The sequence below is a fragment of the Myodes glareolus genome, chromosome 1 (genome assembly GCF_982192425.1).
Source record: "Myodes glareolus chromosome 1, mMyoGla1.1, whole genome shotgun sequence".
Lineage (NCBI taxonomy): Eukaryota > Metazoa > Chordata > Mammalia > Rodentia > Cricetidae > Myodes > Myodes glareolus.
The window spans coordinates 8,335,548-8,352,130 of NC_142026.1; positions in this window are offsets into that span (position 1 = coordinate 8,335,548).

Genomic DNA, 16,583 nt, shown 5'->3' on the forward strand with positions numbered 1-16,583 from the left:
AAACAAATTGATTGAGGGAGCTGTTATGGGGCTAGCAAGTAACCTTGCACAATAGAAGTTCCCAGTAATCCACAAGGAAGTCACCAGCTAAAACCCTTAACAATATTGAAGAGGGTGCCTGAACTGGCCTTGCCCTGTAGTCACATTGATGATTATCTTAAATTCTATCATAGAACTTTTATCTAGCGACTAATGGAAGTTGATGCAGAGATCCATGGTGGAGCATTGGACTGAATACCCAAATTCCAGTTGAATAGTAGGAGGAGTGAGACTATGAGCAAAGAGATCATGATCATGGTGGTAATACACAATGAAACAGTTTACGAGAGCTAATAGGAGACCACCAACTCTGGTCTGACAGCAAAGGAACCAGCATAGGCCAAACTAGACCATCTGAGTATGGATGACAGTTGTATGACTGGGGTAAATTGTGGGGCCACTGGCAGTGATACCAGAATTTATTCCTACTGTTTGTTTTGGCTTTTTGGAACCCATTCTCTTTGAAAGAATACCTTGCTTAGCATAGATAAAGTGGGGAAAGCCTTGATCCTACCTCAAAGCAATGTGTTTACTCCCCATGGGAAGCCTTACCATCTCTGAGGAGTAGATGTGAGGTGGGATGGAAGGTGCAATGGGAAGGAAGGTGAAGGGAGTGGGAGGAGAGGAGAGAGCAGAAGGGGGATTTGGTATGCAAAATTAGAAAAGATAGTTTTTTAAAAAACTAATTAATTAAAAATTAATTTAATTTAAAACAAACAAAATAAAAGCCAGTTCAGCCACACTTAGTTACCTGTCACTCTTTCAGTCTTCTGGAGTCTGACAGCAGATCATTTATTTTAGTCATATTGAAGCACGGCACAATTTTGGGAAAAGTTTTCTGATGCTATACTCAGTACTACAAATATAGCAAAACTTGAGACATGTTTACATTAAAATCTTTAGAAGGTACATCTGCCTCTTTCATAAAGATGGGTAATATTGACTCAGCAACAATGCTTAAGATTTAGGGTCTAGGGAGAATGACTGAGGTCAATGTAATACCTGTGGAGTCAGCATTGACCTGGCCTGTGATAACATAGAAGTCACCTGACTCTAGTAAAGGACAAGTGACGTCTCTCATAAGGAAGAGTTTTATGGCCTAGAAGCAATGCTCACGATTTAGGGGTAAAGAGTCTGGGGTAAACAAAGCATAAATGGGGTAAAGGTCTGGGGGTAAAGGTGAAGCATGGCTCTACAGATGGCAAAGGATCACTAGGTTGTAAACTACATCTCCCCCAGTTCTGGGAGAACAGGGAAGCATATCCTTCCTGTGAAGAAATAAGCTTGCACATTTAACTTTTCCTGTCTTCTCCAGGGCTTATCTATGTGCACAAGGACCTCACTCTCTCTAAAAAAAGCTCATAATACTTCAAATAAAAAGCTCAGCCAAAGAATCTAAATAACACACTTTTTTTTCATGCAAAGGCTGGATATTTTCTGCTAAGTCTTATTAAATGATTGCTAGTTTTAAAAATAAAATTACTTCTAAAACAGTTTGTTGTCATGTAATAATCATCATCAACTAAGTGAAAGATTTAGAGCATATGACATCTATATTAGAAAGCTGACTTTGAGAAGTTTCTGTTTAATGAAATTGGTAGTGATTTGTTTGTGTCCTCGAATAAGAGAAGAAATCAAATAATTCATTTTGGGAATGATTCACCTTAAAGTAATAACTATCTCCCAGGATATTCAGACATAAGACTGGATAATTAAAGGACTAACTTGAGACTAATTCATCACAACAGCTTTGTGGCCAAAGTATATGAAAGCAGGAAAAAACTAATTCAGTGGTTTTGAATAACATATGGGAAAAATACAGCATAGAAAATGATAGAAAATGATAAGAAGTTATTCAAATTAAAAATTTAAGGACATTTAATACTCCATTCACATTTATAAGTGGATTATTGCACATAAAATTATAAAATAAAACTAAAGAAGTATTATATTATTAATGACAAAAATCAAAAGGACATGAAGTTGGGGGAGAGATGGAGTTGTAGATCTAAGGATAGTTGAAGGGAGGTAGTGGTAGAAGGATGTAATCAATAAGTATTGTATACATGTATGAAACATGCAAAAATTGAAAACATTTCACAAAGATACATTGAACTTATTCTGTGAGACCATTTATACTTATGGGTTTTTATACAGCAGCATGCAATGTGGAGTATTGTTGCTGAAGGAAAACACATAATGGTATTTGACTCTAAAAGTACATCTCTTGGCCTGAGGGTATTTTGTCTACCATATACTTATTTGTAAAAAAGAAAAAGCTTTGAAAATATTAAAGGCACAGTATTAGTGTTAATTAATATTTTAGAGATGTGATGAACTAAATAAATCTCTTACAACTACTTAGGCAGACAGCACATTTTAAAATTTTTATTGGAAAATCCGTTTCACTTAGTTGTGAAATATGTTTTTGTTGACTGAGGTTTCTGTCCCACCCAGTCCTACAGCTGTTCAGTTCCGAAGAAATACACAGAGGTCTACATTAACTATAAACTGACTGGCCTATTTGCTCAGGCTTCTGATTAACTCTTACATCTTATATTAGCCTATTATTTTTGTCTGTGTTAGCCACGTGGCTTGGTATCTTTCTTGGCAAGGCAGTCACATCTTTTTTGCTTTGTGTCTGGCTTCTTCTGTGTCGGGCTGACAACTGCAAACTGAAACTTTCCTCTTCCCAGAATTCTTGTTGCCCTGCTTTTACTTCCTGCCTTGTTGCCCTGTCTATACTTCCTGCCTGGCTACTGGCCAATCAGCATTTATTTAAAATACAAGTGACAGAATAGAGAGCATTATCCCACAGCAAATTTCCAAAAATTTGGTCGTTGATTACTAAATGAAGAATGAGAAAGACCTGATGTGCACTGAAAACTGATTTTGATTCCAAGCATTTTTATTTCTCAGTAAATTTCTTGCTTATCTTCCATTAAGAAGTTAGCCACAAGCATGTGAGAGGTACATTATAGATATATGTACCAAGTTTTATAATAAATGACTATATTTTAAAATGTGTCATTAGGCAATGTGGTGGTATGAATAAATAAAATGACCTCCATGGGCTCACATATTTGAAAGTTTGGTCCCCAGTTGGTGAACTATTAAAGGAAGGATTAGGAAGTGTGGCCTTGTTGGAGGAGGTGTAAAAGCCTCCAGTAGGCCCTCCATCTCTCTTTGTCTGCCTAATGCTTGTAGATCTGGATGCAAAAGTCTCAGCTACTGCTCCAAAGCCATGCCTGCTTGCTTCCTGCTATGATACAAATGAAAACCCTCTGAAACTGTAAGCAAATTCCCAGTTAAATGTTTCTTTTATAAGAGCTGCCTTGGTCATGGTGTCTCTTCAAAGCAATAGAACAGTAACTAAGACAGACACAAATATATCACTGTTTACAAGGTTTCTTTCAAGAGAGGAAATACAGGCAATGCATATCCCTACTTAGGGTATAATTCTAGGCATGATACATATCTCCTAACAAAGCCATCACCTAGGAGGCTGAGGCAGGAGGATTGTCATGAATTAGAGGCCTACATTTCAGATTAAGACTGTACTTCAAAAATTTTTTTCTGAATATTTTAAATTCCCTCTTCCCAAAATGCATTCCCAGTGCCTTTTAGAGACACCAAATAAGAGGATTTGAAAATGAGTTAAAAGATGATCATTATTGTCTTTCAAGTGTGACTTGCTTTTGTGTGTTTATGTTATATATTTTATGCTTTAATTTCTAAGTTAGAAATTCCTATAATTTTTGTGGCTGCATACATGTGAGCATACATGCTTGTGTATATACATCCACAAATACTTTTTTAGGACATTATCTGACTTAGCTTCAAATTCTTTATCTGATAAAAAATGAGCATGTTAAGGTCCACTTTTCACAGTTGCTTAAGACGGTAAGACATTATTTTCTTTCTTAAAGCTTTATTGTAAGCAGAAAGCCATAACAATTGATAGAGTGATAGGTTTTACATTGCCAGTCTTCATATATTCAGTGCACATAGTTAGAGAAATGCAATCCTATTTGCACACCCATGGTAAGGTCAGCATAATGTGGTAATTACTATTATTCCCTCCATATGTTTTCTTGTGTTCTTTTTGTGTATGTTTTGGCAGAAAACATCTCAAATAATAAACGCTTAGCATTAAATCCCCTCTCTTATGAAATTTGAGCATAGATTTCCATGTTGCTAACCACAGGCACAACAACTCTGTAGCAGTCTCTAGCTTATCACCATGTTAACCAACCTTTGCACACACAGAATACAATTTTTCATCTTCTATTAGACCCTCACAGCCACCATTTCCTTTTTCTGCTTTTTATCAGTTTGAGGATTTTAATACTTTTTGCAGAGAAATGATGCAGTTTGTCCTTCTCTTATGAGCTTATTTACTTATCATAATACTCTCCTGGTCCAAATAGCAAGGCACATGTTGATTACATTGTCCTTTAACATGAGAAAGGATACATCCAAAACTAGCAAACAGACATGCTGGTTGAGCCATTATATCTCTAATGTGAGGCTCTTAACATAAAATAAATCAATAAAACTGTAGCCCACACTTAATGTGTGACACTGATGAGGTTTGCTGTTCTAAATGAGGTTTTATGCAGGTATGCAAGCAGATTAGATACAAAGGACACCAGTTTTCTGTAATATGGCTCACTGATTGGATAGAAAGGCTACGCATAAATGAAGGTTCAACAGGGGTGTGGGATGACTATCCCTTTTCATAGACGACTCTCTCCGATCCAGTCTGATCCCTTGAGTGAGTGTCTCTCAAGCAGTGGTATCACAACCCAAATTAGGCCATAAATGATTTTTCTGTTTTCATATGTATGCTTTCTAAGAGGGATTTGAGAGTCTGGAGAGGATTAGCCTAAGGGACAAGAGTAAAGAACACAGACAAGGATTGAAAAAAGTAAAGGTCCTAGGGAGTTAAGTCCAGTGTTCCAATGTGTGTCTCTGTCTCTATCTCCATCCATCGCCAGATGAAGGTTCTATGGTGATATGCAAAATATTCATCAGTATGGTTATGGGCCAAGGCCAGTTCAGGCACCCTCTCCTCTGCTGTCCAGGGAACAATCTGGGGATCTCTCCTTGAACCTGGGAACCCCTCTAGAATCAAGTCTCTTGTAAACCCTAAAATGGCTCCCTTAGTTGAGATATATACTTCCCTGCTCCCATATCCATCCTTCCTCCCTCCCCCCATCCCAATCACCCAAGCTTTCACCAATCCTCCCCTACTCCCTTCTCTCTAACCCTCTCCCCTTCCATCCACCCCCAACTCCATGCTCCCAAGGTTGCCTGGCACTCTTGTCTACTTCCAATATCCAGGAGGAGGAGCAGAAGGAGGGAGAACATGAACAAGGAAGGCAGGACCCTGAGGAGTGCGTTCACTCACTGATAAAAGGGGACTGATCTAATGAGAGTTCACCAAGACCAGCTGGACTGGGACTGAACGAGCACGTGATCAAACCAGATTCTCTGAATTTGGCCGGATTCTCTGAATGTGGCTGGCACGGGGACTGTCTGAGAAGCCATTGATAATGGCACTGGGACTTGTTTCTTCTGCATGTACTGGATTTTTGGGATCCTAGTCTGTTTGGATGCTCACCTTCCTAGACCTGGAGGGAGGGGGGAGAAACTTGAACTTCCCACAAGGCAGGAAACCCTGACTGCTCTTAGGACTGGAGAGGGAGGAGGAGAGGGAGTGGGGGGAGTGGGAGGGTATTGGTAGGAGGGGCGGAAGTGGAAACTTTTATAAATTAATAAAAAAAAGAAAAGAGTAAAAGTGATTCTGCTTTTCTGTGTTTCTATAGAACACCAAAAAGCTTTCTCATCTATCCTTTAAGCAAATGGTGTTAATGTGTTCCTAATTTGTTGAAACAGATTGAAACAAAGAGAGAATTGTGAGCAGAGAGCCAGAATCTGTTCCAATATAAATTCAGTGTCTTTTAATAATGGTGAAAGCTTTGCGGCTCATGGAAGCATTTATACTGCATTGACTGAGTCATTGAGAATCAAAATGCAAATAATGTAGGTACAGAGAGAAAAATCATTTGTTTATTTACAGAAAAGTTCTTTCCCCAAGATTATTTTCTGTCTTTTATAGACATATAACTTCATGAAAAACAATTTGATAAGTTAGATGCGTTTTGACTGATATCAATGCATTTTTCTCTGCTGAGATTGGGAAACAAAATGAACAACGCACACATACACTATTTCAAGTGCACTTGTCTTTATACACAGTGGGAAGACTTCATTACAGTACATGCACATCTTCCAGAGTCCCCAAACCATGCATTATAGATAGCGAAAAAATGCTAACACACTAAGCTACAATCTATATGTTTACACACAAGGACCAAAGCTTTGAGTGAAGGAAAGGTGAAAGTCATGTACTTTGAGAAGGTGTTTCTGTTATTCTACAATTGAATTTATTAGGTCTTTATAGAGCTTGAATCTGTCTTCATGAAACTTTTCTTCTCCTGGATAATATGCATCCAAGACTCCAGATCAGAGAATCTCAAAACAGCCTAAGCTGCCATCACAGGGCACATGGTAGAAATTCCAGGCCATGTCAGGAACTCTGGGGATAAGGCCTGGGAATCTATGTTTTATCCAGCCACTGAAAAAGGCATTCTGATATACATTGAAGTATGAGAGTTGCTGCATTGGATATGATTGAAAACCAGTGAGGAGCAAGTGCAGCAGGTGAGGACCTGGGACTGGAAAAATGGCTACATGGTTATGAGCACATGTTGTTCTTGCAAAGGTACTGGTGGAAAAGGAGACTGCTCATTCATTTCCCTGCCACCCAGACCCAAGTAATCATACAGAAGCTATATTAATTACAATACTGCTTGATCAATAACTTAGGCGTCTTTCTAGCTAGCTCTCATATCTTAAATTAACCCATTTTTTAAAAAAATTTATGTATCTCCACAAGACTGCAGCTTACCAGTAAATTTCTGGCCTGGCGTCTTTCTCCTTAGGTAGCTACATGGCATCTTCTTGATTCCACATACTCTCTATCTCTTCCAGTCTAGCCTATATTCTGCCCTGCCATAGGCCAAAACAGCTTCTTTATTAACCAATGGGAATAAAAAATATTCACAAAATACAGAGGGGAATCCCAAATCATCTCCATTTTTCTGTCTGAATAAAAAGGAAGGTTTTAACTTTAACATAGTAAAATTACATATAACAAAGCAGGTATCAAGTAAAAATTACAGTTACAATATTTTTTTGTGAGTCTAAAGTTTTATATTTAATTTATCTTTTATCATAACATAATCATAGGAAAACTATAATTATAACTATCTGTTTTCAATTCTTCAAAGACCCAGAAGGATACAATATTACCTAAGTAAACAAGAAGTGCATTGTAAGCAACATTAAAGCTATCAAATTGACAGAGATATCACACTTTCTGGACAGTCATGAATCCAAAGTTGTTCTGTAATCTTGGGACATCCATTTCAGCTTACAGGCCCATAGTATCTGGCAGACTTTTCTATGAAGCAGGAAATTTGAAAGGCTGTTTTGTCTATATTGTCATTTTGCCAGTAACTTTGTTCTATGTCCTACAGAATGTCTGACACACTCGTCCATGAAGCAGAAACTCTCAACTTTTGGCAAGTTCAGCAGTCATTTTTTTGTAGGTCCTGCATGTCCAGTTCATGCACCATACCATCAAGCAGTTCAGGCAAGAGTGGTTTCTTGCCCAAATTGCTAGCCTTATCACATTAAAAACAAATTCATTAATGAGTTTCTTCAATTCCCATCAACCTCTCTGAACTAATTGGTGCTGCCAGAAGCAGACATGTTTCACTGTCGAGAAAAGTCTAAGTTCTTAAAACCTTTTAAATGCCATATTCCATAGGTTTTGAAGTGTTAAAGATTATCTATCTAACATGGTTTTGTGTATCTAGAAAGCATAACTAACATGACTATAAGTTTAACTATTAAAGAGGACTATCTATTAATCTGTATTTTTTAATTATACATTACATTTTAAATGAGCTGCACAAACACAATACCTTAACAAGAACAGAAATACATTACACAGTGAAACAGAATAGACCTTAAATTTGTATCAATAGACCAAGATCCATACCAATGTAAAGTACTCATCTCTATATCATATACCCCTTTAAATTAATAAAAAAAATTGGGAATTTGGGCATTGTTTTCTCCAAACTGCTTCCTACTGTTTGTTGGATGAAGTACTTTTAGGGTTCATGGAGAGCTTTTGTGGGGCCTTGTTGCATCAAATTATATTAGCCTGGAAGAAATCCATAGGTTCTCATCTTCTGTGGAAACAAAAGCGGAACCTCTTTTTCAAAGTAACATATCCTTAGACTCAAATTTTGAAGTGAAGATACCTTAAAATATATGTATTGGTTTAGCTTAGCAGCTGTACAATGAATTGTCTCTTGGTATTTTGTTCATTCACAAACAAAATTTCAAAGAAAACATAATAATATGAATAATCCAGGCTTTCTGTATATATTCCATCTTTATGTGGTATTTTTTACTCTATTACTTTTTAATATTCATTATCTTTACTCCTTTAATCTATGTCTGTTTGTACTCTTTTACTTTTACTGTCTCTTTAAAGACTTATATTTTTCAAACTATTATTTCTTTTTATAACTGTATATATTCTTTTTTTCTTCTCTCTTCCAAGTCTACATACATTTTTTAAACACATTGTGACCCGTTCGGAGGTTTATTTTTGTCTGAATCTGTCTTTATTGCATATCTGTGATCATTTTCTGACCAAGAGCACCTTTTTATTAAATGCTAAGCAGGTGTGGCTAGGGCCAACTCTGTGGCCCTGTTGTAGGCTCTACCCCTTCAAACATGGTTGAGGTATGTTCACCTCCTCTGTGAGCCATGCTCATCATCCCAGCTCCAGCTGGGATGAAGTGGGTCTATGTTGCCATTAAGCAACTTGTAACACTCTGCTCAAAAAACCCATTTAAATGCAGGACCTCCAGGAAGAGCCAGAGCTGTCATCTTTTAAAGGAGCCATGCAGTTTTTGCTGCTAATGCTGAGTCAAGAAGCCCTCTCGTAAAGGAATCATGCTTCTTCTTGCTTCCAGCACACAGAACCCACCCAAGAAAATGCTGCTACCAAGATGCCGTGCTTAACTGTTCTTTTGTCTTAAGAAGTTCTTCCCAAGCTCTCTCGGGTTTTATGTGGATGTAGTTGCCCACGTTGGCATGCCATTTTGCAAAAGGAGCCTGCTCGTTTGTTTCCCAGATGCCCAGATAAAAATAACCGCACAGAAATCATATTAATTATAACACTGCTTGACCAATAGCTTAGGTGTCTTTCTAGCTAGCTCTTATATCTTAAATAATTTCTTTTAATCTATGTATTGCCATAGATTTTAATCTATGTAATCTCATTGCCATGAGATTGTGGTTTACCCCTAAGTTTCTAGCCTCGCATCTTTCTCCTTAGCTACATGGCGTCTCCTTGACTCTGTCTACTATCTCTCTCTATCTCCTCCAGCCTGTCTGTATTTTGCCTGCCATAGGTCGAATGAGTTTCTTTATTAACTAATGATAATAAAACATATTCATAGCATACAGAGAGAAATTCCACATCAGTTCAGTTCCCAGGACCCACAATGGACAACTTACATTCATCTGCAACTCTATTTCCAGGATGCTCTCTTCTGGACTCTGCAGACATTTCACAAACACACACACACACACACACACACACACACACACACACACACACAAAATAAATAAATAATAATGTATTTTGAAAAGAAGTGAACACCTAGCTTGCCCCTATAGAGACAAATAGCGTTTTTTTACATCACAGACATCCCCCTTTCTCTTTTATTAGCATTTCAGAAGAAATATTGAAAGATTGTGTCTAAGTTTTTCCATTTTACTAGGTCAACTTTGTTAATTTCACAACTAGCCGGAAATTTATGACATATTGAGTCATTAAGACCTTGTTTTCCCATCCATAGCCTAACTGTCCAATGCTAATGAGTGCATTTTTTTCCTGTCCTTCTAACATGTGCTAATTCTTCCATTTCTCCTAATTTATGGAGGAAGGTTTTTGCTGTTGTTTGCTTGCTTCTTTTGGTTTTAATCAATGATGCCCAATTGTCAAATGAAAGAGAAATCTCTTCCCGAGTTTAGATGCAAGAAATTTCTCTAGGTCTATGGGTAGATTTCAGATTAAGTGAAAATGATACTTTCAGCCTTTGTGTTGCTGTCTTAACCTGCAGTAATGCTCTCTCAAGTTCACTTACTTTTTCATTTCTGACTTATTATGATTATTTGCTTTTCCACATATATTAATTTTTTAAATTTTTCCTATTAAAATTAGCCAATTTTACTTCCCAAATTATTCTTCAGTTGCAAATATAGCACACATAAACTGAGGGCTGTAAATTAACTTACTATAATTAGCATAATAGTCAGTGGCTCTTTCATGCAATGTTTTTCTCTTATTTCTAGTATTTTAATAACCTAAACACACTGCACAGTCACATTTTTGTTACTTATAAAAGACAAGTGTATACGCTCTACATTCCTTCAGCCTCAAGCCTGGATTTGAGCTGGCCTCTCTAGGAATAAGTGCCCAGGCATTAAAGCTTAGAGAACTCACTAACTTCTGGGGTTACCATTAGAATAAGTTCAGGAGTTACAAAGAAATTTTTCCTTATATCTTAGCTAAGGTCATAGCCAATATGATGACTTCCTCAGGTCCATAGTCTTGAGTCACATAAGCTAGATTGTTTTTAAGGATCAGATCAACAGCTAATTGACAAACTATGCCTCTGTTATGTAGTAGATTAACCTGTCTCTAATATAACTATTTGTATGAAGGTAAAGGATGGTTTGAAATGGAAGAATTCATATTCACATAAAATATGTAGAATTCATATTTCATTAGGAAATAAAAAGATTTAAATGACTCATAGTAATGTTTGAGAGACAGACAGGATACTATTTTTCTGTATAGATAAAATTCTCCGTGCCTTCACTTCACCTATAAAATGTAAATATAGATATATTTATTTCCTAAGGTTGTCATGATGGTGAAGTAACAGTGATGTCCAGATGTTGCCACTGTCACTTGTAAACTGTTACTACTCAATAAATGGCCGGTATTTTATACATCTCTCCATGTTAGCGAAACAATAAAATCTTAAGATGGTCTTGTATTTTTTTCTGTTTTTAATGTCTCAATTATTTTTCTTCCTCTCTTTTTTTTTGTCTAAGACATAGATCTCTGTGTAGAAGTACTGTCTGTTTGCCCTGGGACTCACTTTGAAGACCAGGCTGGCCTCAAATTCACAGAAAACCTCTCAACTCTGCCTCCCGGGTGCTGGGATTAAAGGCATGTGCCACCACATGAGACTTTGATCTTTTCAAACGTTAAAGAAAAGTCTAGTTTTGCCAGGTTCTCTCTCTCTCTCTCTCTCTCTCTCTCTCTCTCTCTCTCTCTCTCTCTGTCTCTATCTCTCTCTCTGTCTCTCTCTCTCTCTCTCTCCCTGTTGTTTATGCATGCATATGTGTGTGTATAAATGTGTGTATGTGTGTTGTTTGTATGCATGCATGTGTGTGTGTGTAGAAGCATGCATGAGTGTAAAAAGAAGTGCAGGAAGCACAAACAGTGAGAGTATGACAATGTGGCAATCTCTCGATTTGTTAAGATTAGAGTAGCAAGCAGGAGTAGGACATTGGACACTTGAGTTTGTATTGCTTCGGCTGTGGCTCCTCCTCCCAGAAATAACAGGGAGTAACTTGAACTGTATGGGAATTGGTTATAATATTATTTTCATTCTTTAGATTGACTCATCATTTTCATTCATTAGAGTTACATTTCTTTCTTTACTGGTGGGAAGCATATCATCAGTTTTCTACTTTTGAAGACAGAGTTAAATGGGCATGCCAAATTTCTGAGTTTTACTTATAGTATGGTGAAAATGATCCTCCTAAAACCAAAAATTTAAAACAAATTGTATGTATCTTCAGCTTAACAAAAGGTCTTATGTGTGTATATGATCTGAAAATCAAAGGTCATTAATTGTGCATTCTTTATAATTGTTCCCTAAATCCCAAAATGAGCACAGGGTTTTCACAACTACTTTAATCTAAACTGGTGCATCTCTCCTACAAAAATATTTCTATCATAAATGGTATAAAGTTCCAAACCAGTTAGTCAGTTTCCCCTTGTGACTCCTGCATTGGAAATAGAAACAAAGGAAATAGTATACTGGCAACATTGGGTCTTTGTAATTTTGTTCTTTATCTCTAATTGAACACTCTCGATCATATGGGTACATGTGTGATCAGTTGATGTAGGTGTGGCTGTTTGGAAACTCTTAAGTGATAGCATGTTGTCTAAAAAATTCAACACAAATGGAAAGTTGATACGAATTTTATAACTATGGCAGAGGATCGTCAGGTGGCAGTGGCACATGCCTTTAATCCCAGCACTTGGAAGGCAGATCTCTGTGAGTTCAAGGCCAACCTGGTCTACAAGAGCTAGTTCCAGGACAGGTTCCAAAGCTACAGAGTACCAGCTTCCATCCAGAGGGCCATCGGAGGGGTGAGTTTGCTTTGGGCCTGCGGCAGGGGCCCGGCGAGGAGGAGCTCAGACTTTCCCCGACCCCATAGACTCCCAGGTCAACCTGCTCTGCTGGCTCCACCCTGCTAAGCTCTCCCGCCTGCCATCCCAGCTTCCATCAAGGTACAAATTTCTATATTTCTCCCTTCCCACTGGGGACATAAAATTTCCCCAGCTCAGCTGCCTTGCACACTGGGCCTGCTCTGTAGGTTCATCCTGGAAAGAGGGTGTGTCTGTGCTTCAATAGCCTGCCTGAGGAAAGGTAGGCATTCTGTCAGTGAATTCCCTGCCCAACAAGGGAACCTGACCCGCTACCAGAAGTTCCAATAGAGAGCATTTGAAGGAAGAGACGGGCAGACGCCAAGGCAAGAGCTCCTCCAACAATCTGAAAAACAACATGAAAACACCAGATCCCAACGACCCTAAAATAGAAGGACTTGAACACTCTAACCCAGAAGAAGTGGAAAAAAGTGCCATTATGAAAGTAATAGAGTCCCTTAAACAGGATATGAATAACTCCCTTAAAGAATTGGATGAGAAGTATAACAAAAAGTTTGAAGAAATGAGTATAGAAATGCATGAGAAATATAACAAAAAGTTTGAAGAAATAAGTAAATCTGTGAATGATACCCTGAGAAACCAAGAAAAAACAATCAAACAAGTAAAGGAAACAGTCCAAGAATTGAAAACTGAAATGGAGGCAATGAAGAAAACACAAACCGAGAACCGGCTGGATATGGAAAACCTAGATAAACGAGCGGAGACTACAGAATTAAGCATAACCAATAGAATACAAGAGATAGAAGGACGAATCTCAGATTCTGAAGATACCATAGAGAAAATAAATGCTCTGGTCAAAGAAAACGGCAAATCCAACAAATTCACTTCACAAAACATTCAGGAAATCTGGGACACAATAAAAAAAACCAAATCTAAGAATAATAGGGATTGAAGAAGGAGAAGAACTGCAGATCAAAGGCCTAGAAAATAAATTTAACAAAATTATAGAAGAAAACTTTCCCAATCTAAAGAACGATATTCCTATGAAGGTTCAAGAAGCATACAGAATGCCGAATACACTGGATCAAAAAAAAGTCCCCTCGCCATATAATAATCAAAACACAAAACATCCAGATTAAAGAAAGAATATTAAGAGCTGCAAAGGAAAAAGGTCAAGTGACTTATAAAGGTAAACCTAACAGGCTTACACCAGACTTCTCTATGGAAACCATGAAAGCCAGAAGATCCTGGATAGAGGTACTGCAGAAACTAAGAGACCATGGAAACAAACCCAGACTACTATACACAGCCAAGCTATTGTTCACTATCAACGGAGAAAACAAAATATTCCAAGATAAAAATGAATTTAAACAATTCGTAGCCACAAATGCAGCCCTACAGAAAGTAATAGAAGGAAAATCGCAACTCAAGGAATCCAACATTGCCATCACTGCCTACAATAACCCAGACATCTAGCGACCCTTCACAACCACAACTCAAAGAAGAGAAACACACAAACTCTACTACACACACACACACACATACACACACAAATAATAAACGGAATCAACAACCACTGGTCATTAATATCACTTAATATTAATGGACTCAACTCACCTATAAAAAGGCACAGACTTAGAGACTGGATAAGAAAACAGGATCCAACACTCTGCTGTTTACAAGAAGCACACCTCAACCACAGAGATGGACATCTACTCAGAGTAAAGGGTTGGGAAAAGGTTTTCCAAGCAAACGGACCTAAGAAACAAGCTGGTGTGGCCATTCTAATATCTAACAAAATTGACTTCAAACTAAAATCAATCAGAAGAGATGGACATTTTATACTCATAACAGGAACAATTAATCAGGAGAAAGTCTCAATCCTGAATATCTACGCCCCTAATATAAAAGCACCCACTTATGTAAAAGAAAAACTTTTAGAACTCAAGGCAGTCATCAACCACACACACTAATAGTAGGAGACTTCAACACACCTCTCTCACCAATGGACAGATCAATCAAACAGAAACTCAACAGAGAAATAAGAGAATTGCTAGAGGTAATGAATCAAATGGACCTAACAGATATCTATAGAACATTCTACCAAAAAGGAAAGAATATACCTTCTTCTCTGCAGCTCATGGAACCTTCTCGAAAATGGACCACATACTCGGTAACAAAGCAAACTTCCACAGATACAAAAAAATATTAGTAATCACCTGTGTCTTGTCAGATCACCACAGAATAAAGTTAGAATTCAATAACAATTCGAATTCCAGAAAGCCTACAAATGCCTGGAAGTTGAACAGTCAACTACTGAATCATCCTTGGGTCAAGGAAGAAATAAAGAAAGAAATTAAAGTCTTCCTTGAATTTAATGAAAATAAAGACACAACATACTCAAACCTATGGGACACTATGAAAGCAGTGCTAAGAGGAAAGTTCATAGCATTAAGTGCCCAACTAAAGAAAACAGAGAAAGCACACATTGGAGACTTAACAGCACACTTGAAAGCTCTAGAAAAAGAAGAAGCTGATTCACCCAGGAGGAGTAGAAGACTGGAAATAATCAAACTGAGGACTGAAATCAACAAAATAGAAACACAGAAAACAATCCAAAGAATCAATGAATCAAAAAGCTGGTTCTTGGAGAAAATCAACAAGATTGACAAACCCCTATCCAAATTAATCAAACGGCAGAGAGAGAACACGCAAATTAGTAAGATCAGAAATGAAAAGGGGGACATAACCACAGACACAGAGGAAATTCAGAGAATCATTAGATCTTACTACGAAAATTTATATTCCACAAAGTTGGAAAATGTAAAAGAAATGGACATTTTTTTTAGATAAGTACCATATACCAAAGTTGAACCAAGATCAGGTGAACAATCTAAATAGAGCTGTCAATCATGAAGAATTAGAAGCTGTTATTAAAAATCTACCTACCAAAAAAAGCCCAGGACCAGATGGTTTCAATGCAGAATTCTACCGGAACTTCCAGGAAGTGCTAATACCTATACTCCTTAATGTATTTCACAATATAGAAACAGAAGAGTCATTGCCAAACTCCTTTTATGAAGCTACAGTTACCCTTATACCAAAACCACACAAAGACACAACCAAGAAAGAGAATTACAGACCAATCTCACTCATGAACATTGACGCAAAAATACTCAATAAAATACTGGCAAACCGAATCCAAGAATACATTAGAAAAATTATCCATTATGATCAAGTGGGCTTCATCCCAGAGATGCAGGGCTGGTTCAACATATGCAAATCTATCAATGTGATCCATCATATAAATAAACTGAAAGAAAAAAACCACATGATCATTTCATTGGATGCTGAAAAAGCCTTTGACAAAATTCAACACCCATTTATGATAAAGGTGTTAGAGAGACTGGGGATACAAGGATCATACCTAAATATAATAAAAGCAATATACAGCAAGCCGTCAGCTAACATCAAATTGAACGGAGAGAAACTCAAAGCCTTTCCACTAAAATCAGGAACACGACAAGGCTGTCCACTCTCACCATACCTCTTCAATATAGTGCTTGAAGTTCTAGCAATAGCAATAAGACAACATAAGGGGATCAAGGGGATTCGAATTGGAAAGGATGAAGTTAAACTTTCGTTATTTGCAGACGATATGATAGTGTACATAAGCGACCCCAAAAACTCTACCAAAGAACTTCTACAATTGATAAACACCTTTAGTAATGTGGCAGGATACAAGATCAACTCCAAAAAATCGGTTGCCCTCCTATACACAAAGGATAAAGAAGCAGAGAGGGAAATCAGAGATACATCACCTTTCATGATAGCCACAAATAGCATAAAATATCTTGGGGTAACTCTAACCAAGGAAGTGAAAAACCTATTGGACAAGAACTTTAAGTCCTTG